Source organism: Oreochromis aureus, linkage group 1, assembly GCF_013358895.1.
Source record: "Oreochromis aureus strain Israel breed Guangdong linkage group 1, ZZ_aureus, whole genome shotgun sequence".
NCBI classification, from domain to species: Eukaryota; Metazoa; Chordata; class Actinopteri; order Cichliformes; family Cichlidae; genus Oreochromis; species Oreochromis aureus.
Genome location: NC_052942.1, coordinates 22,839,330 through 22,861,674, shown reverse-complemented (window position 1 = coordinate 22,861,674; position 22,345 = coordinate 22,839,330). Strand labels below are relative to the sequence as shown.

At 42.5% G+C, this 22,345-nt stretch overlaps 1 protein-coding gene across 2 annotated transcripts in view; it reads left to right on the top strand.

Annotated features, from left to right (window-relative positions):
- Positions 1 to 326: 326 nt before the first annotated feature.
- zfhx3 (zinc finger homeobox 3) overlaps positions 327 to 22,345 on the top strand; it is a 136,401-nt gene continuing 114,382 nt past the window's right edge. For both annotated transcript variants that reach the window (XM_039610654.1, XM_031758066.2), the window contains exon 1: positions 327 to 747. The gene's annotated coding sequence lies outside the window, so the exon portion shown is untranslated. The remainder of the gene's footprint in view (positions 748 to 22,345) is intronic.

Here is a 22,345-nt window from a genome sequence, read left to right as displayed (position 1 = left end):
GCTTATGCGCTTTAAGTGACCGAAACATGTGCATATCTTTCATTTTAAAAAGCAAAAACCGCGACAAGAAAACGTTTCAAAAAAGTGGAGGAAAAAAAAAGAGCGGAAGAAAAGCTGCGTCCGTGGCACCGGGCTTTGCCTGCTACGGCTGCCTGCTCCACTATTAACTTTCGCTGCCTTTCCTCTAATCAAACTCTTACTTTCCGCTGTTCTTAATTCCATATTTTCAATTCCTGATCATTACTTTCCTCTTTTTTCTACTTGTATCTATCCATCCATCCCTCCCTCCCTCCTCTTTCTCCCTCCCTCCCTCCCTCTCTCTCCCGAGCTCTCTCCTTTGCTGAATCTTATTGATCCAGAAGGCGGCTAATTAGCCCTTCCCTTCGTGCCTGTGTAATGAAGCACATGCGCACTGAATTAATCACAGCCATTTTTTGCAGGAAACTAATTAGCAGGAATAAAGATCCAAAGAGTTTTTTCTTTTCAATCATCAGATCTCACTTTCACCTCTTCCTCGCTCCCTCTAACACAAGACTCATCGCCTGCTTTGCATCCAAATTATTTTTATATTGCCTTTAACAACTAATAGTACCTACTTCGTTTTTTACACTCCGCAACAACAATGATCTTTCTTTTGCCACCCTAAGCGCAAACTGACCAAAAGGGGACTGCCTTGATGGGATCTTTAGCTAAATCATCTCAATACTGGATTAAAAAGCGAGGATCACAAACCGGCAGCGAGAAATTGTAAGTTTCAACTTTGCGTTTGTCTCTTTTCCTCTCTGTTTCAGCGATCCTATTCTTTTCGCTGTCTGACTTATCTGAATCTCTCCTCTCCTATCTGTTCGTAGTTTTTTCGTGTAGCGGACCTGGCTATTCTCACGTTGTGAGAAAAGGCTGGCGATCACAAGTTCATTTCATGCAAGTAGTTTGGTTTATTCTCGATTTTTATTCGTATCGTTACCTGTGTTTACATCAGCGTCCGTCCTCTCCTCCTCATGAATGGAAGATAAGAAATAGGCAAGACAGCGATCCACTCCAAGCAGTTGATCGTGGAGAGAGGGGGGGGATAAAAAAAAGCACGGTTTTAAAACAAATGTGTGCTTTTCGGTGGGATCGGGGAAAGGTGTAGAGGGTTTGTGGTTGTCGAGAAACGTGTTTTGAGGCACAAATGCAATGAGAGAGGGCTGTGCTGAGCGGCGGACGAAGGGCAGCGGCAGCTCCACATGAGCGCTGCCCAGAAAAGGAGCTCCAAGTCCAGCTAGTGGGGTCCGTGTGTGTCCGGCAGATGGGAACATCTCTCGCTTTCTAAATTTTGACAGATTTGACACTTGCCACATCCACGGGGTTTCACCAACGTCGTGTGCTTATAAAATCCTCTTCTGGATAAAGACATTTTTGTTCTTCTCCGACACGTCTCTGTCTGAAATGGGCAATCCCTCCGCCCTGCCTTAGTTCCTCTAGCTACACTTTCCCCCCTTTCCCCCACTTTGTCCATCTTTTCTTTTTTATTTTTCATAGCGGTTTGCCTCTTTCAAGCGTTGTTTTTAAGTCGATTCTCGCTCATTCACTGACGGAGTCACATGCAAATCGATCGACGTGTGTTGTGTGTGTGCGTGCGTGCATGAGCGGGTTTGTGTTTGCGAGCGCGGTGTGTGCAATGAGAATGTGGTTTGTTGAGGGAAAAACGGAGCCCAGGGTCTCCTTCGTGACAGGAGCGGATCAGCAGGACCTTGTACACGGACAGCCTGAGAGTCTGAGCAGCGCTGCACAGAGCAGACATGCATTTTAGGGAAGACGGAGACAGCCTGCGACTTCTGCCTCGAACTACTTGGCTACCGTATCTTGACTTTCAAGAAAAGACTTTTCCCCGAGAAACGTTGACCAGAATGACAACAAAACATTGCCTTATTTGACTGACCTTAAGCAGACACTATCATTCCAAAGTTACTGCCGGGAACTTTAAGCGTGGTCCAGGCTAAACCTGCAGGTCACTGAATGCATTTAGTGGTCGCTTGTAGGAATTAAAAAAAAAAAAGAGTGATAGAGAGAGAAAAGAAAGTCAAACTGGATATCTTCAAAATACAGACTGCACTGTTGAGTGGAAAACACACGGCTTTAGAAAGAGATGGTCTCAGCTGAAGAGGCCTTTTTTTCCCAATACAGTTGATTATAGCTTTGATAGGCCAACTAATCTCCCCCTTCCCAAAAAACATGAATCTGATCGGAAAAAATAAAGAAATCGGAAATTCTGTTGCCTTGAGTGTAATTGAAAGATGAAAATTTCTGTAAATATCCTCAAACATAACGACTACTTTTCAGGAGGACTTGGTCTATATACGGCTATTTAAAAAGCGGCGAGAATGATTAGGTAATCTGCGATATATTTCGCGACACAGAGTCGGGAAAAGAAAGAGAGAAAAAGGTTTTTCCGAGCGAGCAGAGGCATTGATAGGATATGTGTACCGTTTGGGGAAGCAGAAAGGGGGGTGAGAGGCTGTGTGTGTCTGTCTGTGTGGGTGGGGGGGTAGGTCAGACAGCAAGAAACGGGGGGAACAGGGGTCATGGAGTGAGTGCAGAGATAAAAAAGACAGAGAGGAAACCCCCTCGCAAACAGCCGAGGGATAATGGGGAGAGAGTGGGTCTGGCTGGGAGAACAGGGTGATGGTAGGCTAGTTGTTGGCATGTTTTGGGAGTCACACAAAGCGCGTATGGTTGTCAGCATCTGCAGGATTAAGACTTATTTTAGGATGGGAGAAACGAAAATAGATCGGTAACGGGTTTAATAAAATTAAACGTTCATGCAGTCAAGAGGTTGCAAGAGAAAGCCACCCCCCCTTTTTTTTTGAGGTGGGGTGGAGGGGTGGGGTAGGTGCTGAGGGTAGGAGTGCAGAGGGGTCAGATAGCCATGGGCCATAGAGGAGCAATCAGAGGAAGAGGTCAGGTAAACAGATCCCTACCTTTCAGGCTTTAGAGGAGCAGGCAGAAAGAGATTAGCACTGCCAGAGAGAGGAGAGACCAGCATTCTTATTTTTCTTTGCATTTTTATTGGTAATCTGATTCACATTTAAGTCATTTTTTTCTTCTTCTGTACTTTGTATTCCAGTGTCTTTCTGCGACTGCAACAGTAACTTTTATGTGCTTCGAATTTTAAAGGTGTTAATATAGGACAGGTAGGCTGCTGTGCCAAAACATGAGTGATCTCCCTTCCTCCCCTGCCTGACAGTTAACGCTCCACATCCTCCTCCTCCCTCTCTCTCCCTCTTACCTTACAAAACAAAGACAGCAGAAATGTTTACTGTCATCTCACCTGTCTGATTTTCCTGTCTTGCCTCATTGTCATATTTATGTTTAATTATAACAGTTCTAGGAAAAGGTATAGGAATGTCACTGGTTTTATTTTGGTGTAATCTATTTCACAAATTGTCAGGAGCTGTGTTTGGTGTCGCTAACTGTAGTATCTCAAGCTCATCTCTGACTGTGATAGTGGAAGTATTCCGCTCAGGTTTAAAGTGCTACCAGAGAGATGTATTTACCACAGACAGCTTGTGTAAAAATATTTGAGGCCATCGTATTTATTTTGATTTCATTTCTTGTGATCAGAGTTATTTCTCCCTCTCCGTTAATATCTTTCTCAAGACTAGGTTATCATTTTTGTTTATAAGAGTGTTTTTTGCCAAAAACTCATTTTTAATATTTCCACAAATCCAAAACATTTAAACACAAATAGGTATGGCAAATCACCTAAGCAAAATATGAATGTAGTATATTATATATGTTGACAATAAAAGAAAAAAATAGCTTATGGATTTATTTCCCAAATTTAATTGTAATTATTTTTATCAGAATTTCATTAGTGTTATAATTTGATCTTTTCGACATCACACGGTGGTATTGTTATGTGAACGTGATGGACAAGTATCTAAATTCTTTTTCTTTTTTTGAAATCAGCTGGATTTGATTTTCTTCTCCACCCCAATAGTACTGTGGTGCATTTCGTTGTGAAGCGTGATTCTGGTTGTGATTTATCGTGTACTCGCACCTGGTTATTTCTGTGCTCTTTGTGTTGCGATTGTTATTCATAACATGAAGGCAATGTTTGGTGTCGTAAAGCTCTGATATGATGTCAGTATTTGCTGTGGAGATGTGCAGTTGCCATTGATCTTGCACGGCAACAAATCGGTTGTCCACTGTTTGCACTTAGCCACCCCCTCATCTTCCATTACAATATTTGATGACAGGTATATTCAGAGAATTCAGGTGTCACTTGACCGAATGAGTGGGAACAGCAGGTCCAGTTTTGTAAACGAGATAAAGGGGAGTTGCAGTCATCACAGATGGGCTTGTTCCATGGTTTGGGGGGGTAGCACAGAGAAAGGGGAGACAGCGCCTCTGGCTGTCGTAACCCCTTCTCCTCCTCTCCATCTCCCCTCTCTCTCTCACTCTCTCTCTCCTCCCTCTTTCACTTACCATCCTGTTCTCTGTGTTTTTGCGTTTCGCTCTCCTTAACTCCCACCTTCCCGTGCTTGGGCACCGGTGCCGTGGGAGAGCTCGCTGCCATGTCCTCTGTCGGAGAGAGCCCTCTTTGGGTTAACAGTAGGCTTGGGCCATGTAGGAGACATTCAGCACAGTTTCACTGGTGTGCCAGATAAAGTGTGTGTATGTACATATAGAAAACAACAATCCATACTGATTTATGCAAAAAAAAAAATCTCCATATTATTGTTATTATTATTATCATTGGACAGTTATTAAACAGTCACCAGACAGTTATTTCCTCCTTTCTGTGTATTGTCTGCATGTAAGTCAGATAGTACAATATATGTGACTGGGGGAGAGCAGTGATCACAGACGATGGCTTTTGAATTTGATGTGTGATTTTGATGCATGGTCGTGCAACAAAGACCAGTTTTTCCAGGTGTCCTGCAGCCGAGGCCAGTATTTGCAGTATTTGTGTCATGCTATCATAAAGAAGCGGGCAGGGGGAGGAGGGTGTCTTAGTTAAACACAGATAGTGAGAAAGTGGGATGGGAGAATAGAAGGGATGTCATACTCTAGTGTGTGTGTGTCTGTGTGTGTGTGTGTGTGTATAAGCATGCCTACAGTGTAGTGTGCATGAATTCTCTACCTGATCCCTAATCCCAGTGGCCCCCAGTGTCCAAAAAGAGTTCCTCTTTATCCTCAGAAAGCCATTCCTTTTTTCTTTAAAATTCTCTCCCTGTCCTTTTTTTCTTCCGAGCCTTTCTTCATCTTCAGTGTCATCCTTTTATCTTTAAGTGAAATTGGTTGGGTTTTTTTTTTTTTTTTGTGGTTTACTCTTTCACAATATGTTATCGTGTTAACAATCTTGGTTAAATCATTGTGGTAGACTAGATTTATGACTGAGAAAGAATTGCACGTGTCTGTGTGTGTGTGTGTGTGTGTGTGTGTGTGTGTGTGTGTGTGTGTGTGTGTGTGTGCGCGCACACCAGTGTTCAGATTTGTGGGCATACTGCCATTCTGAAAATCTAATATCTTTTGAGTGTTCCCCATCAAGGTCTTTATATGATACCCTTTTGTTTTTGTAGTCGATGCTTTTATTAATTTTAAACAGTTTCCAAAAATCTAAGCCAGCGTTCAAATCAGAGCAGACCTGTGTTGTGAGAACGCAACATCGCTCTCTTATCATACAGACATTAGAAAGACGGGGAGAAGGAGAAACATCCCCCCTATGTTTAACACCCCCCCTCCTCCCCCTATGTTTAGGAGCAAAGTGTGACGTCTAATTTGACTTTCTCCCCTTTAGTGAAGGGTATTCACTGTCTGCCATGGAACAGAGTACTAAACGTGTGACACAAATTTATACAAATTTTCATTCAATTCTAACAATAAATTAGTGCCGTGGAAGTCATGGAAAGGGGATTATAATGTGTTTGTGCATCTCCGTCCTTGACTAGAATCTCAGTATTGCTTCTGTAGTAAATGTACAATATCACTTTTGCAGCAAATAAGGCTGCTTGATAGATAGCAGTGTTGTAACAGTGATAAAGACTGTTTTATTTTTGGGTTGCTGTATCGACTGTGAGTGGAAAAGCTGTGTGATGCATGTCTGTCCCGGCAGTATACTGGCAGTATCGTAAAAGGTGTGTGTGTGAGTGTGTGTTGTGCATGTGTGTGTGGTAGCTATGACTGACTGTGCATCCTATCTGAGGCAGCAGCAGCTAGCTCTTGCATTTAGGGATGGGAGGAACATCGGTTTTGCGTCGGCATAAGGCTACATATGCCTACACGCGGGCAGGGCAGGGATGACAGGGAGGACTCAAAGGGTTGCAAAATTGAACTGAGCGGCACCCCAGCCCCCCATGAGCCCACCCTTCTCTTGGACCCTGGAGGCCAGCATTCCACCCTCCACGCTAGTGCTTATCATCACAAAGGGCAGAATGCATAAAACATGGAGGACGCTTAGACAGAGGCAGCCCAGGTTGCCTTTCTCTCTCTACACTGAGCCCTGGAACAATACATGGGCCCCTCTGGCCTGTGACTCTGACGACACACACGCCGTCTTTTTTGTCCTCCCCTATTTCTTTGTCATCCTCTTCCTCTTCCTCTGTGTTACTGTGCTCTGTGGAGTGATAACTGCCCTCGCATTGTTTATCTGTGTCTGTGAAATCTACTTTGTGTAACTGAAATGTAAGCGTGCGTGTGTGTGTGTGGGTGTGTGTGGGTGCATGAGGGAGAGGGAGTGACAGGTTCAGAAAAGTGACAGTGTATCAGCTGCATAGCTCCTGCTTTCAGTGCGTGTGTGCGTGTCTATATATGTCTAATAAATATACATATATATATTTTATTATTATGATATTATTATTATTATGTTATTCATATAATTTACCTATTGAATAGATGCTAGCATTTAATAATAAAAGAAATATTTTATATAAAAGAAGCCATCAGCACGCCATTTTTTCTTGTTGCTAATTTATAGCAGGGTCATCTAATGACCTAAAATCATGGCTTATATTAATACCAATTAAAGTGTGTGTGTTTTAAAATAACGGATCAAATACTATGTGAAAGTGATGCTAATATTTGTTCCTCCATGCAAGTCATTCTCCTCTGCTACTGTGCCCTGTGTTAACATTGCTGCACGTGCATAAACAAACTGTATTTGACTTTTTTTTGTATTTATTTACTGACTGATTCTCTAATACAATGAGGTGAAACTGCAATTCGAGTGTTTTTTCCTAATGCAGTGATATTCTATTTTTTTTTTTCACTTCCTGGTTGTAGCTTTAGTTTTGATTTCGGATTTAGGTCATAATGATTTTAATTCCCTTTCTGTGTTTTTGCATAGCATCTACTCTGCTCTGAGACTGTGACAAACAGTAGTTATGTCTGCCTAAGGAGGTATTAGTCTGTATCTGTCTATGCATTATGAGTGTCTGATAGCTGGGCGGTAGGAATGTACCGCTGGGATGTGCTGGACCCCAGCAGGTCTATGGCACTTCCTCTCTGTGTACCTCACAGCTTATCCTCCTCAGGATTACAGAGAGAAGAAAAGAAAAGAGTGATGGCAGGAGCACCCTTTCCCTCTCACACCCGCTTTCCTATTTTTACTCACACGCACACACACATACACACTCTCATACAAATCCCAACAAAAAGTGTAATTCACTTGCAAATGTGTAGTATCCCGACCATGTTGCACGTTGAGGGGAGGGGAGAGAGAGAGAAGGCGAGGGAGGGGCGGAGATGGAAAGACTGTAGTGTATTTCAGCATTAGACAAGGCTGAAGTGAAGCTACAGACTGCTGCTTCCTGTTCATAAAAAGCAGCCGGCTTCATCTGTTCGCCGATAGATTATTTAGGAGTTTGCGCACATCATCTGTTGTTTTGTCTGTGTGAATAACTAAATGTGGACATGTGTGCGCTACGAGATGTCGTACAGAAAGCATGCGAGTCGAAACTTGCCATTTGTCATTCCCCTGGTTTCTCCTGAGGTGGCCTGGTGTTGCTTGCTTGGTGCCCTAGGCGACTGATCTGCCAGCAGTGAAGGGGTTAAGAAGCAGGGATAGCCCTCTTTTGTCTCTGCGGCCCTCTTTGCCATTGTTGTGGTGGAATTGAGCTCAGTGCACCTCACTTGACCACAGCAAAGCAATAAAATGGCCTCTAAGTGCTGTAGCCTCCATAGTCTTCAGATGTCAGCTTTCTTTCAGCTTCTGCTTATAGTTTCCTTTTTTCCTCGGTGTTCACTGTACGGTGAATGCATACCTTCTGTGTATTATATTTTTAGCAATACATTTAACATAACATGCTGACGCATTTTATTACTCCTACATGACTATATTTTTTTTTACTGCGTAGTGAGAAGAACTTTATCTCTTTGTGTCTTTTTTGTTGGAAGGTGCATGTAAATCAGAAACTAAAGTCTTTAATTTTTTTAGTTGGTGATTTGATTGGTTGGATTATATAAAAGAAAATAGCTGTGATGGTCCTGTCCTGAAAACAATATTAAAATATATGTTTTCTTTATTAGCTTTCAGTGAATATAAAGCAGCATGGAGCTTTATTGTATGATGAATTTTTATGGAATTGTGCTTTTTTTTTTTAAATATATACAATCTGATCACCACCTAAGTCATTATCAAATGAAATGAATAAATTAAAGCACCAGCTGAATAAATGACAGCAGACTTGGATCCCTCAGTTTTTAAGCTATACACGTTATTTTATTTTATATCTTCAGTTATAAAACTAGTAATACTGAAACAAATGCAGGTCATGATATACATATTTCATTTGAGAATGTATTATTATAATGTGGTGTTATTGTGTTCGAATGCACAGATGATTGTTTATAGCAAAGTCCCACCTTGGCAGACGCTGTAATTAAAAAGAAGATATACTGCATGTGCGTCTGTCGCCGTCTCACCTCGTCAAATAAGCATCTACCTCTTGCAGTGAGCATGTCCATGGATTTATGAAAGATTTCTGATTGGCTCAATTATAATTGCCACTGTCCCGAGTTAAAACCATTTATGGCAGGTGTCACACACACAGGCAACGTTATATGTGACACCAACCTGCAATTAAACTAGCAGTTCTTCAAAACCACGATATTACTGCAAGCCTCTACGTTATTCTGAATGGTGTCTCTGTCTTGTGTGCCTTTGCCTCTCCCGTCTCCTCTCTTTGCTTTCCTCCTCCGAAGACACGTGTGGATTTCACTCTGGGTCTCACTGTACCAAAAACAAATGCTGTTTCTCATTTTCCCTGTGTTAAATGAACAAACATAAGGACTTCAGTGCCTCATAATAAATTGATTAGAGAGTGCAGACTCCCACACAGCAACACCGAAAACTGAAGATGTACAGTGTGTGTGTGTGTGTGTGTGTGTGTGTGTGTGTGTGGCCAGCAGAGGAGAAGGCATACTCTCGTTTCCTCCCTAAGCAACTATAAATGTATATTTATCCAGTTTCATGGCATTTGTTGTCTCGTATATACCTTATACTTCCACATATGCTTTCAGCGCTGTTTTGCACCCAGTAGCTGAGGTCTCGTTATGACAGTGCCGTGGCGTTTATGTATTTGATGTGTAAATCTGGTAGACTGTTTGGCTTTCATTCTGATGTTTGGTGTCACAGACCTGAGATCTGGCCTAAGCTGGAGGGGGTGGGGTAAGTCCCATGGGGCTGAGACAAGGCTACAGGGCCGTAACAGACCGGTGACCTCGGCTTTGTGACGTCATTCGCCTCGTCTGGTCACCATGGAATTCATTTTCCCCTCTGTTTAATGAATGAAGATGGGGGCCCCGGCTAGTTTATGGAGCTATTAGTTTTTCTGCTGAATATGGAGACCAATGTAAGAATAAGACAGCATAATGGCAATTTATAATAATGACTTTAGCTTAAAACATCCCTTTTATAACCTCTTCAGGAGCTCAGCGTCTGCAAGTCTGTTAGACTTTCATTTTGTTTTAATCAAAGTTTTCTTTTCCTCTTTTATTGAACTTGTGACTTTTCAGTTTTACTCAGGTGGCAACATGTTGCAAGCATTGTTGTACAAAAGAGTAAAACAAAACACACCCTGACCACATATAGGAAGTCAGGCTGAGGTAAGAGCTAGACTCAAAACGGATACTGACTGTTACAACAGTTTTTCTCCTCTTTACATGCTAGTGCCAATTCTCTGACAATAAAAGACTCTACTTTCCCCCTTTCATGCTACTGTTTTCTCCTTCCTCTGTGGAGCCTTAAAATGTCTTTTCCCCTATAACCACTCTATATCATGCAAATTTGACAGAGATTTTAAAAAGGCTTCATTTGTGTAATTTGGGCTGTATGTCTTATGTAAATCCAGCGCCGTCCCTGCAAATCAGACGAGGTATCTGTACGAGGACGAGGAAGGCTGTAAAAAAGGCTCCTCTTACTGCCTGCTTTTGTTAGAGCCAGGTGTTTCCTCATGTCGGATCATGCCCTGATGGGGAACAACAGGCCACATGGTAGGTGAGAACCAAGTGTTTAATGCTAGCGGATAGCTTTTCTTTCTGTGGTCTTCCTGTGCCACAAGCAATGCGCAGAAAAACTCTTGCAAACAAGCAGAGTAGACTGGTAAAACCGCTCTCTGTGCTGAGGATTAACACAGGAAGTAGCCCTTGTATGGTGCAGGAGCTGTGTGGATGAACTCTTTCCCTCCCAGCAGCACCAGGAGCAGGACAAGTGTGTAGATGACACAGCTTTTGTTTACACTGGAGAGAATATGGGTTTGGAGGAAGGAGAGAAAAGAGAGAGGCGGTGGTCAGGGCAGGGGGAGGGCAGACACCAGTCTCATCACTTCCTTCCTTTCTGTAGTTTTTCATATTTTTTTTTTATTTTTCATAAGTTGCCATTGTCAGAACAACAGCAGACAGAAGAGGAAGTGTACAACTGAAGCACATGTCCTGTTAAAACATTTTGCATGAAACATAATCATGGAACATAAATGCGTGAAAAGTTTTTTTTGTGTTTTCAGGCTCTGTCTTTGATCAGTCAGCTTGGTCTCTCCTGCTACATCTACTTTTTTTTCTCTACCAGACCGGGAACATTAAATAAGGCTGTAAGTTTTGACCCTGATCAAGACCAAACACTTGTTTCCTATGGGTTTTGTTTTTTTTAACAACTGCACAATCGTATGTGCAGATGTTCATGGCTGTTTAATTGTACATGGAATATCTATATGAGTTCTTTCCTGCCTTGTTATAACAAAACAGCAGATTGACACCTGCACTCTGTGTCTCGTTGAGCCCTGTGGTCAGGGTAAAATGTACTTTCACATGACAGATGGGTATGCGGGGCCTTCAACAGGAAGCCTGGCTTCAGTGTTTCACAATCTCGCCAGAAACAAGAACTGAGTACCCGCACTATGGTGAGCCGTCCGCCTTTTTTGTAATGGATGCCAGCTTGCCTGTAGTGGGTACAAGCACGGGGTGGAGGGAGGGGTACCCCAACATAAGTGGACCCCTGAGACCTCCTGGAGGGTAGAGGTGTGGCGAACGTCTGTTTTGGGCATGGCTTGTGTCAGCGTGTTTAGCGTTTGCCTGTGAGGGCATTTATATGCAAATGCTAAACAACCTATTGGGGTAGCTAATTACAGCAGGGCCTTTGTGTGTGCCTGGCAGTGAGAAGCAGGGAGTTTCTAGCACGCCAAGCCTGGACTTCCCCTGCTTGTTTACTCATTGTCTTTCCTTATTACCCCCTCATTGACACTCCCCTTTTGTGTGGCTGTGCCGTTTGCCTGCTTGCTGGCTCCTCCCCTTGTGGTGCTGGAGTTAATGTAGCAGATTAAAGAGGCAGCACTCTGGCCCTGTTTATTTCCTCTTTCATCTGGTGGCCCAGCTCTTCTTTACTCTGTAGCCATCCCTCCCATAGCTTTTGTTTAGCCACCACCCATTCAGAAAGGATTCAACCACATAACACTCTCGCTCTCCTACAACTAATGATCAGCTAATTACGTTGCGTGATAAAAATGCATTTAGGTCAGGTTTTAATGCAATGCAAATTTATGAGCAGGCAGAAGCAAATATTAACTTGTAGAGCCACTCATAGTCATTGGTTGGGGACAAAGGTACACCTCCCTTAACTGCCAAATATGAAGGTTTTTTGTGTGGTTTCACTGTCACTGCTGCTTTTTTTTTCTCTTCTTTTTTTTCTTTGTTGTCGGGGACTTTAGAGCAGCAGGATGCACAACAGATTTTCCAAATGCGGAGTCTCCTCCTAGACACCTGTGCAAAGATGTGCTTGCTGATAAAATCACAATGCCCCAAAGAATAATCAAGGGTAGTCCTGTTTGTATGACTGTATACAACTCAAGTTTCAAACATGAATAAAACAGCCTTCTGAGTCATTTGTTGCTATTTGTAGTAATGGGAGTACAACAAGTCCTTGAATTTAAAGGTAAATGCTGTGTAATTCACAATTAAAGAAAAAAAAATGCTAGACTTGAGGTAATTCTCACCAATTCATAAAAGTGTTGTGTGTGTGTGAGGACACACTTTAGGATCACTTGGTGTTTGTGACTTCACGGGATCATCATGTGCTCATGTGATTTAAGAGTTTTGAAAAGAGAGGCTTTATTTCCTCTGCTTTGTAGGTCCAGACATCTGGGTTTTCTGCAGTCATGATACTTTTATTTGCTTCAGAACACGATATGGGTTATTGTTTCTTTTGAAATAAAAATGTGTGCATTAGAATATCTTATTCACTTTTCTCCATACAGCATGCAGCTACATCAGACTGGCCTTGCTGCATTCATGTGAAAATGTTTTGTGCTAAAACGAAGAGAGAGGAAGAGAGTAAAAGACCTGGTTTAGAGCTGTGTCTCACTTCATTTTACTACCCAAGTTTCACTGTTCGTTGCACAGTTTGCCACCACCTGCACCCCTTACTCCCACTTTCATTTGCTGACATACACTTACTCTCACACATATATATATAATGATAAATACATGCATATTCAAGGGGGCTGCTTGGTTGGCGAAGGAAGTCAAAGTGGATCAAAGGCCATGTGTGAGGAAGCCGGACTACCTCATAGAAAGCAGCTGCCCCTTGCTGTCTCTGCCTCTCACCCTGACCTGACAGCAGCCAGAAATATGAGGCCTCTCCAGACCTCTGTCCTGGGAAAGAGGGACAGGACAGCACACATACACTCTGAAAAGCTTTTGTTTCTGCTCTCTCTCTCACTCTCACTCGCTCTCTCAGACATACAAAGAAGAAAGAAAGCCGTTTGTCTATGCTCATTCACTCATTCAGCCACAAATAGAAATCTTCGTTTCATATATACACTCCCTCTTCCATCCTCACAAAACCATTAAATTATCACATGCTTGATTTCTCTTTATTGTCTGTTTGTTAAACTGTTTCATTAGCTGTTTTAGTCAATTTGGCACAATTTGTCTGTCAATCTTCCTCTTCCTGCAACTGCCTTTCTTTCCAATTCTCTCCTGCCAGCAACATTGTGCCTGCTCTTTCTGTGAGCCGGGCCTTCCTCGACACTGTCTGAGAGTGCTTTTCTTCCCCTATGCTCTTGTCTCCACCTTTCATCACCGCATTTCTGGGATTTCTCTCTCTCCCTCTCTCTGCTTTTCTGCTGTGTTCAAACTCTGACTGAGTTGAGAAAGGCATTCAGCTCCCTAATCCGGGCTCCCTCTATCAGGAATGCTAATACGTGTGATTGTGTGACCCGCCGAAGCCCGGCAACATCTGCAGGAGCCAATGGCGAGCCCCTGCCCTCCCACACCCACTGTGCCCCCTGCCTTTGAGCGTTCACTCACTGCCATTATTTCATTGTTTCACTTCACGCCTGTGACTGGGCAGTGCGGTTAACCCTCTGCTGCTCAGACCAGGCTACATACAGTCCCTCACACAGGGCCAGAGGGGAACTGAGGGGGTGTATGGGTTTGGGAAAGCCCTTTCCCAGGACAAGTCCCCCTGTCAGCCCATCTGGTCTTCTACATACAGCCCTACCCCTCGCACTGTTTACTTACGCATTCCACTACTAGTCAGTGCACATTTGTGTGTTCATATGGTTTGTTTAAAAGTATGGTCACTTGTGAGTTGAGCCACAATGGCAGGAATTACCATTTGCGTCTCACTACACATTCTCCACGGGTCGATTTTGCTCTCTCAGAGACATCAGGAAATGGAAACTTACTCTTGATAGGGTGAGATCTGAAAGGATTGTGGTGTTAGCCAATAAAAACCTGTTATTAAATTTTCAGGCACCTCTTTGCCAGGTATCAGAGTTGAAAGAAATTATTGTTGAGATAGTGTCTGTTTTCAGAAAGATGAATTACTGGTAAAGCTCAACTGACAAAGTGAATCTGTGTCATGCAGGAATGTTGCTGATTGAATTACCCTTTTCTTCAGCCCTGGCTGTACTCCTGCATATGTATTCAAGCTACGCCGTACAATAGACAGGCAGAGCAGTAGATTGGATTTCTGTGTGCTTCATTCACATTCAAACATTTACCTGTTAAAGCTTTCAGACCGTCAGACCTGTCAGAATTCGGTCGATGTGACTTGTTTGTGCTAGATTCTAGTCAAAAAGTGCATGTGTACATCACACACAATGTAGTGTTAAGGCCGTAATACTAAAAAAAAGACAAAAGAAATATTTTATACTTGAATTAAACTTTAGCCATTAAGCTGCTTGTTAGCTTTAGTGCACACTTACTGATTTTAGGTGCTGCTCAAGTTTCTCAGTGTCAGTTTATTGATGAGTGTGATTATAGTGGACTTTTAGTTGTGGCTGTTTTTATTTTGGGTTAAAAAAAAAAAAAAAAAGCCACAGCAGTAGTAGTAAATAAATATTGCATTTGCAGAAGTCTATACCAAATGAGAGGTTTTAATTGTCTGTCAGCTAGTCCAGTGTGTTTGCTGTCTGAAACTGAAAAGCAGCTACAAATTGTTTCCAATTTAATAGAGAAAATCAACTTAACAAGTAAAAGAAGTACAGAAATAGTGTAAGCTTTGTACTGAGCTGCAGTATCCAGAAAAGACTGAAAAAACCACTTGAAAACACACATTAACATTGACACATGTTCAAGTTGCATCAATGATTTTGTCCTTTGTTATCAAAAGCATGATTAATCATTACATTTTTGCAAAACAGGGGTACTGTTACCATGGGGACATGAAATTGTCCATGCTGCTTTGCATATCAACTGAAAAGTTTGCGATTGTTGTACAACTCTGGGTGGCGTCTAAAGCTGCTGAAGGCTTGCATAGTTTTAAAAGAGAGTCCACTCTTTTGGCATTCTTTCACGCCTCCTGTGAGCTCTGTACTTTAGCTCAATGTGGTGCTTGTAGTGCACTTAAACACATTATTGAGCAATTCAGCAGGAATGGAGGTTTTGATGTTTTCCTGCATTTCCTTCGGCATTGAATGTCAGTGTAGATGTTCAGCCATCACTTTCATAAATAAGGGGAAAAAATTGTATCCGCATGAGTGTGTAAATCAACCAAAGTGCAAATGAGAGGAATCACTTTTTGTTTTCTATCAAATACCTGACATAATTATGATGATCAAATCAGAGCTCCAGAATGTTAAACACTGGGTCAAATTAAGTTTGCCGTCTTGCTCTTCACTGTTTCGGTTCCTGCAAAAATATTTAAAATGATTATAAGCCTTAAGGAAATACATGTGGGCCCGCTATTCCAGTTGTGATGGCTCACTGAAACCAAAGATGGAAGTGTGTCATCCATTTATAATATCAGAACTTCAGATCAACTGGGCCTTCCTTCCTGCCTTTATCTGAACCAACACCCTCCTCTTGAATGATCATCCACTTTTTGTACGTACATGTTTTATTTTTTAATTTTTTTTGTAACCCCTTTCATTTTATATCTATGTTGTATTCTACCCATCGAATATATAAATGTTTGACTGAACTAATTGTAGATTACAGCTCCCTTATTCCTTTGTTTACGGGCATGTTTCAGGGTTTCAAGACGGTTTAAAAGGAATGGGCTCTACAGAGCCAAATTGGATCTGGGTATGTAAATACTGCTCTGATGTTTAATGAGAAACAAAGTTAGCTAATTATAGCAGCTCGGAGAAACATGAGGAGGACAGTGGGAAATGTTTCCATCACTCCCTAGCTCTATAGATTACTGCCTAATTGCCTCAATCGAATCAGGCGGAGACATTAGCCAGAGAGGCAGAGAGTGAGAGAGAAAAACATGGGGATGGGGCTGATTACACATATCCGTCGGTGGCTCTTTAGATAATCCAGCAGAGGACCAGCAAACCGGGCTCTCTGACTTGGTATGAGCCCGTCTGTCTTCTTTAGTCTGCATGTCTCCCGTGTTCTGCTCCCCTCCCCCCGCTGCAGTTGTGAAGGTGAGGATAGCAGGGTACTGTGTTCTTTTCTTCCATGAAAGCCAGCTGCAGAGGTGATTCATGCTCCCATGCGGAAGTTTTTCAACTATAATTACGAGTAATTCTGACACATGTTTATGCCTGATTTTACCAGACAGCTTCTCCGCTAATGACAAAGTAGTACAGAACATCCGCCCAAACATTTGTTACAACAATATTTTTCTGCCTTATTATTGTATGTTGTCATTTTAAAAACACGAAAAACATGCGGCGCCCCATTGGCCAACCTGTTGACAAACCTGGAGAATGGTTTCGCACTCATTTTTTTTTTTAAACAATAACTCAATAATATCAGGAGTGTGAGAGTGTGAAACTTGAGCCAGATAGAAAATGAAGCCAGAGAGTTTTTAAGAAAGTCTTATTGTGGGAAGCCCAGTTTGCCTACTTGTGTTTATTTTATGTCTCACTGAAAATGATGAGGATGGAGGAAAATGGCCCGTTCGCCCTGTTTATGTTAATTCCGGTAATTCCAGTTAATTGTGGCGCAGGAATAAAACTGAATATGAACTGTGTCCCACTTATGTTTTGTAGGCAGGGTGAGCAGAATAAGGCGCTCCACTGGATCTGTTTCATCAGAGCACAGTGATATTGAGGTCAGCTGTCCAAAATGATCTCATGTTAAGGAATCGGCAAGTCAGCAGGGTCAGAGCAGAACCGCCATGACGACACTTTCTCCACGGTGATAACGCTGCCCTCCTTTCCCTCCCCTTCACTTCCTCTGCATGGGAACAGCAGAGAGGAGTCTGAACTGTATCTGTGCCCTTTAGCTCTGAGCCAGAATGGTACTACCATTGCCTTCTTACAAAACGTGCATCAAAAATCAAGTGAGGAGCGTTATGATTAACTGGATGTTTACACTTCTGATTATTCATCGCTTCAGCATGACAAATCTTTCTGTCCTTAAAGTCCTCAACAAATATCCCAGTACCCAAAAATAAAGAAAGGAAAATAGTTGTTTCTGGATGTTATAGGAGTGTAAACGGGTGCCTGTAAAATTCTTCCCTCAGTTTTCCCAGACAGGATGCTTAGCATAGAGAAAGCATGTAGGAATTCTGTGTGGGGAGCCCAGTCTCCAGCAGATTCCTTTTTAAAGTTCCTTTGGGAAAAGAGGCACTGTAAACAGATAACGGCACTCATGCAGAAAGGGTCGGAAGTGGGAGGTCTTACTTTTTCAGGCCTTTGATATGATCACTCTGGGTGCCGCTTTTTGGAAGGTCGTGTGAGAGTAGGTGAGCTGGGCATTTTTGCTTAAGCATTGCTGCTCATTTACAATCCACTCCTCAGCACATTAAGCCCAATGTTGTCAAAGCATATTAAGCTGAGTTCTAAGTGAGTTTGATCGGGTCTCAGGTGAGGTTGCAGCTCCTATCTTTATCCTGTCCTACAATTGGTCAAATATGACCTAGCTCTTTAAATTTCTCACTCACAGACTACTTTGGCACCCTTACTCTCTGTCTCCCCCTCTCTCACGCACACATGTTCCCATAATTTATGGCTGCCGGGTCCTTGATCAATTGATAGCAGGGAATCCTTTGGTAAATAGAGTTTTAGACACATTGCCAATAGACCTGGGCTATTGATTGGAGTGTAAATTAAAAACTTAATCAGGTCTCCGAGATAAGATTTATCTCCGCTCCAAGCAAATTACAGGGCTGACTTGGAGACATAAAGGCAGGCCGGTGGGCAGATGAGCATTGCCCCTTCATGGGTGCCACGTCTGGCCACAATTCTCTGTCGTCTTTCACTGCTAGTGCCACCCACCTCCACTTCTAGGCTCGCTCTTGTCTTGTGGAATAGAACATGTGCACTTTTGTGTTGACATAATGGATAAGTGCTATTCTTGAAGTCTTTAATTAGAACTAAGACTGGCTTGGGCTAACAGACTCTAAAGCGTACGGTGGACATATTTATCCAGCATGTCCTACTGTGCCATTATGCACTTGGGAAGTAGTTTTATTTCTTTATCATTTTGTTCTGTTTAGCAGTTTATCTTGTTCGCTCTTCTCAATACCGCCTCCCTTCCTCTCATGCTCTGTGTTTAATCACTCACTTTCATTGCTGCCTGTGATGAAATATGTAAATCATTACACCCAGCTTTTATTTCTTCAATAATATTCTCATCTTGTTGAGGTCATTTTACGCTACAATAAATTCATGCACATTCATACGCACACGTGGTGTTGTCTATATTTTATATGTATTAAGACAATCCTTGGGATTGCACATTGATCAGTCTATGGATTTCTGCGATAATTGCTGAGGGAAATTTTCTCAGTCTCTACTCTTGTTCATTATTAACAATGGGAAATGGGTATACAGTCAAAATGTCTCTGAGTATAATTTCATCTTAAAATAGCGAGTACTTCTAATTCATGCTGGCTAATGCAGAGCATAGTGCATACATGCAAGGTTTTCCTCAGGTTTCACAGATAAGACCTGCTCACTGAGGATCCTGGGATCGGTACCTCATAGGTATCTTTCTAGATCTTTTAGTCCGTAATTAAAACATATACTTTTTCCCCCTTGTGATTAAGGCTGGTATTAGGCTCCTCTCAGGGATTATAGCACTTCCCATTATCTCTGGTTATAGTCTTCATATATAGAACCCACAGAAATGACATTGACCCAGAGAGAGGCAGACAGTGGAAGAGAAAGATGGAGAGCAGATAGTTGAGGAGGTCATAAGTCCATTAGTAGATAACCGTAAATATACATAAATATAATAAAATGTGCAATACCCCTAAGGAGTATTATGCAGTGGTAATATGGACATCATTTTGGGTTTGCAAAGTGCTGGATAAGTGTTAGAGGTCTCCAAAAGTGCCATGTAACTAAACCCATCCAGTAGGTGCATAATGGTGGTCACCCTTCCTCTTTGTCTAGTTGTGGGGGAGGCTGAGACCATCAGTAATAGGCTTTTTGCCTGATAAGCCCGGAAAATACTCGTTTAGTTAGTGAAAGTGCAGAGGGATCCTGGCCTGATAAACCCACTGTTTCCTTCTGTAATACCCAACAGCTAAAATCAATAGTTGGGATAATTCTCCTGCTAGTCGTCCAGTCTCCTTTATCTGCAGCCTTCTTCAACCCATGTACATGGGGGTGGTGGTTAGCTGGAGTAAACCTCTGTGTATATAATAGGTTATATAGTTATACTTAAATATGACTTTGCTTTGTGAATATATATGTTTTTAAAAAGTCTCTTAACTGCCACATTCAGGAGTAGTAATGGAAGTAGTACTCCAAAGTGTTTGTCCATTCATGCTAAATGCTTTTAGTTAAATGCTTTTAGCAATTAACTACAGTTTTCAAGGCGTGACACTGGAGCATTGGGTACCTTATTTCTTAATTTTATTTGTGTAAGGCTTCTCATGATAAGGGTACAACTTTCAGCAATCACCTCAGGTGTTGTCTAAGCTTGAGTGCTCGTATAAATCTGGAGAGAGGAAGTGGCTGTCAGCACTAAATTCACCCCTGAGAAGAGCATTGTGCTCTGTCAACAGAGGCTCTATGTTCTGTCACAGGTGCTTGATTAGACTTAAAAATACAGCGCAGGTAGAGCATCAAACAAAGCCACAGGATTGAAAGGGTTCTGAAAAGTGGCAAGAGTTCTTATAATGCACAGTTCCTGGAATTTTCTTCTTCGGGACTGCCTCTCCTCTCCATGACGCTTGCTCGGCGGTGAAGTCGTGCCACAACATTTGATCAGAATTCCTAACGTGTCATTCCAGCGGCACACTTTTTTCAGCATTATCATTTCCTTGGCAGACTTTCCCAGAGTTAGTTTCTCAGTAATCTCACTGGCCATCACAGCACCGCTGTAAAATACTGCCTCAGGTGTTAGCAGCAAGGGTGGTTAGCCTGGGACACTGTTACCTAAAGTGCAGTGTATTAAAAAGCAGTCAGGGCCCTGGATCACAGTATATCACAAGGGAGAAGCAGTGATAAGGCCTGCCTGCCTGGCTGCAGATCAATGAAGGTTACTGACATCATATCACAAAGTGAAAGCAACTGCTGCACCCCTAGCTATTTATCAGCGGCGGATCGGACATGGGGGGGTGGAGGGGAGAGAGAGAGGATGACATGAGACTGCTCTGCCCCAATGTTCGGGGGGGGGGGGGAGTGTTGACTCCTCCTTTTCTACCCTGTCACTAAATCCTTTCCTGGTTCGCCGTGGCACATATGACATTTAGCCCATATGGTTAGGAGGGCAAAGAGAGAAGGTGAGTATGGTTGTAGTTAGACTGAGAATTGGTTTGTCTGATAAGCACAAGCTCAGGCAAAAGTTAGTTGTCGTCTGTGCTGAAACGTGAGAGAAAGTCATATCAGAGACTTTTGGGTGTGTTGTTCACTTACATTGTGTCTTATTTCTGTATTTTGGTTCATAAAAGTACTTCCTATGTCCTTGATTACCAGTTAAAATAATTTTTTATTTAAGAGTTTCCAAATTGTAGAATTCGGATAATCTGGTTGTCTGCGACCTTCTAAGGCACCAAAGGTTCGTGAACTTAAGTTCTTGTGTCACAGCTTATGAAGATTTAGACGCTGTAAAATTATTTGTAACCCCCCTTTCTTTTTCTCTTTATCCTTACACACATTTATTCGTCCATCGTAATGTGTGTCATAAAGCCCCTATAAAGCCCCCTATTCTCCTTAATTAGTGTAAGTGTGGTAGTAGTGCGCTGTTTGTATGCATAGATGCACTTTGTGTGTCCGTGTGTAGGAGATCATGCTTACAGGTACTGTATGAGTTCCATTTATCAGCTGCCTGGGGCACAATGTGGAGGATTTCCCCCAATGGGTTAGTGTGTAACTACTCTGTCAATACATGCTTGTCAAGGCTGGGAGAGTGTGGAGGAAAAAAGGCCCCTCACTCCAACGCACTGAAGCCACTTATTGAGCAGCCAATAGCTATTTACCTCTTGATGGTGGCAGGCAGAGAGAGGGGGTCCAGCCAGCAAGAGGAGCTCTGCGAGCGAGGAAGCAAAGCCAGTGGCTCAGACAGAAGACAGGGAGGTCTGTGTTTATATGGAGCAGGTTGTCCTCTCCTGGCTCCTGGTCTTTGCAGGTCCTGGCTGTGTGTACAGCTTGCTGCTGTAAAGCCCTGCTTCCTCTCTGGAATCTTGGTGTTGACAGAGAGCATCTGGGCCCTGGGAGAGCTTCCAGCCTGCTGGGCCGTGTGTGTGTGTGTATGTGTGTGTGTGTGTGTGTGTGTGGAGACGGTGAAAGAAAGAGGTATGTAGAGAGGGTATGTATATATACTCTATATTTCCCTGCGTATTCTAATTGGCTCTGCCCATTGAACTCCCATGGACTTATGTCTTCCCTGGTCTCTTCACCACAAGCACCTAAACGTGGTGAGTTTTATGAATGGGTGTTTTGATGAGTGTATCTTTTATTCATGCGTTCTTTGATTAGACAAAGAAAAGAATGTTGTAAAATACATGTGTTCATCTTTCCTCTTCTCATTTTGTTTTCTTAGACCTTCTTGCTCTGGTGAAAATAACCTTTTTTTGTGGGCTATGCGGTACGAGGCGCTCGATTTGTGAGTCGCCTGTTAGGACACGTCCCATGTACCTGAGTCACAGGCGGAAAAGTTAACCCTCACAGTACTATTTCGGAAGAGTTAGCCAAATCATGCACAGCTGAGGCTTAGCTGGGAGACGGAGGAAAAGGAAGGAATGAAGTCAGCCTTTACTGGGATACACACTGATTAAGTACCCTTGTTTATATCACAGAAGGTTCCCCCGTCACACCCAAATCTGTACATGTATTTCATGTATATCAAACTGAAATGAGATGTCAGTTTTGCACAAAGTAAGCCATACAAGAGCAAACCAGTGAGATGACCCGCTGTTGAAGAACAGCTGTACAAACAAAGAGAGGGGAAAAAAAGAACAAGAAAAACACATCATATCATCATTTAACAACAGTTGCTCTGTAATCTGGTATTACTT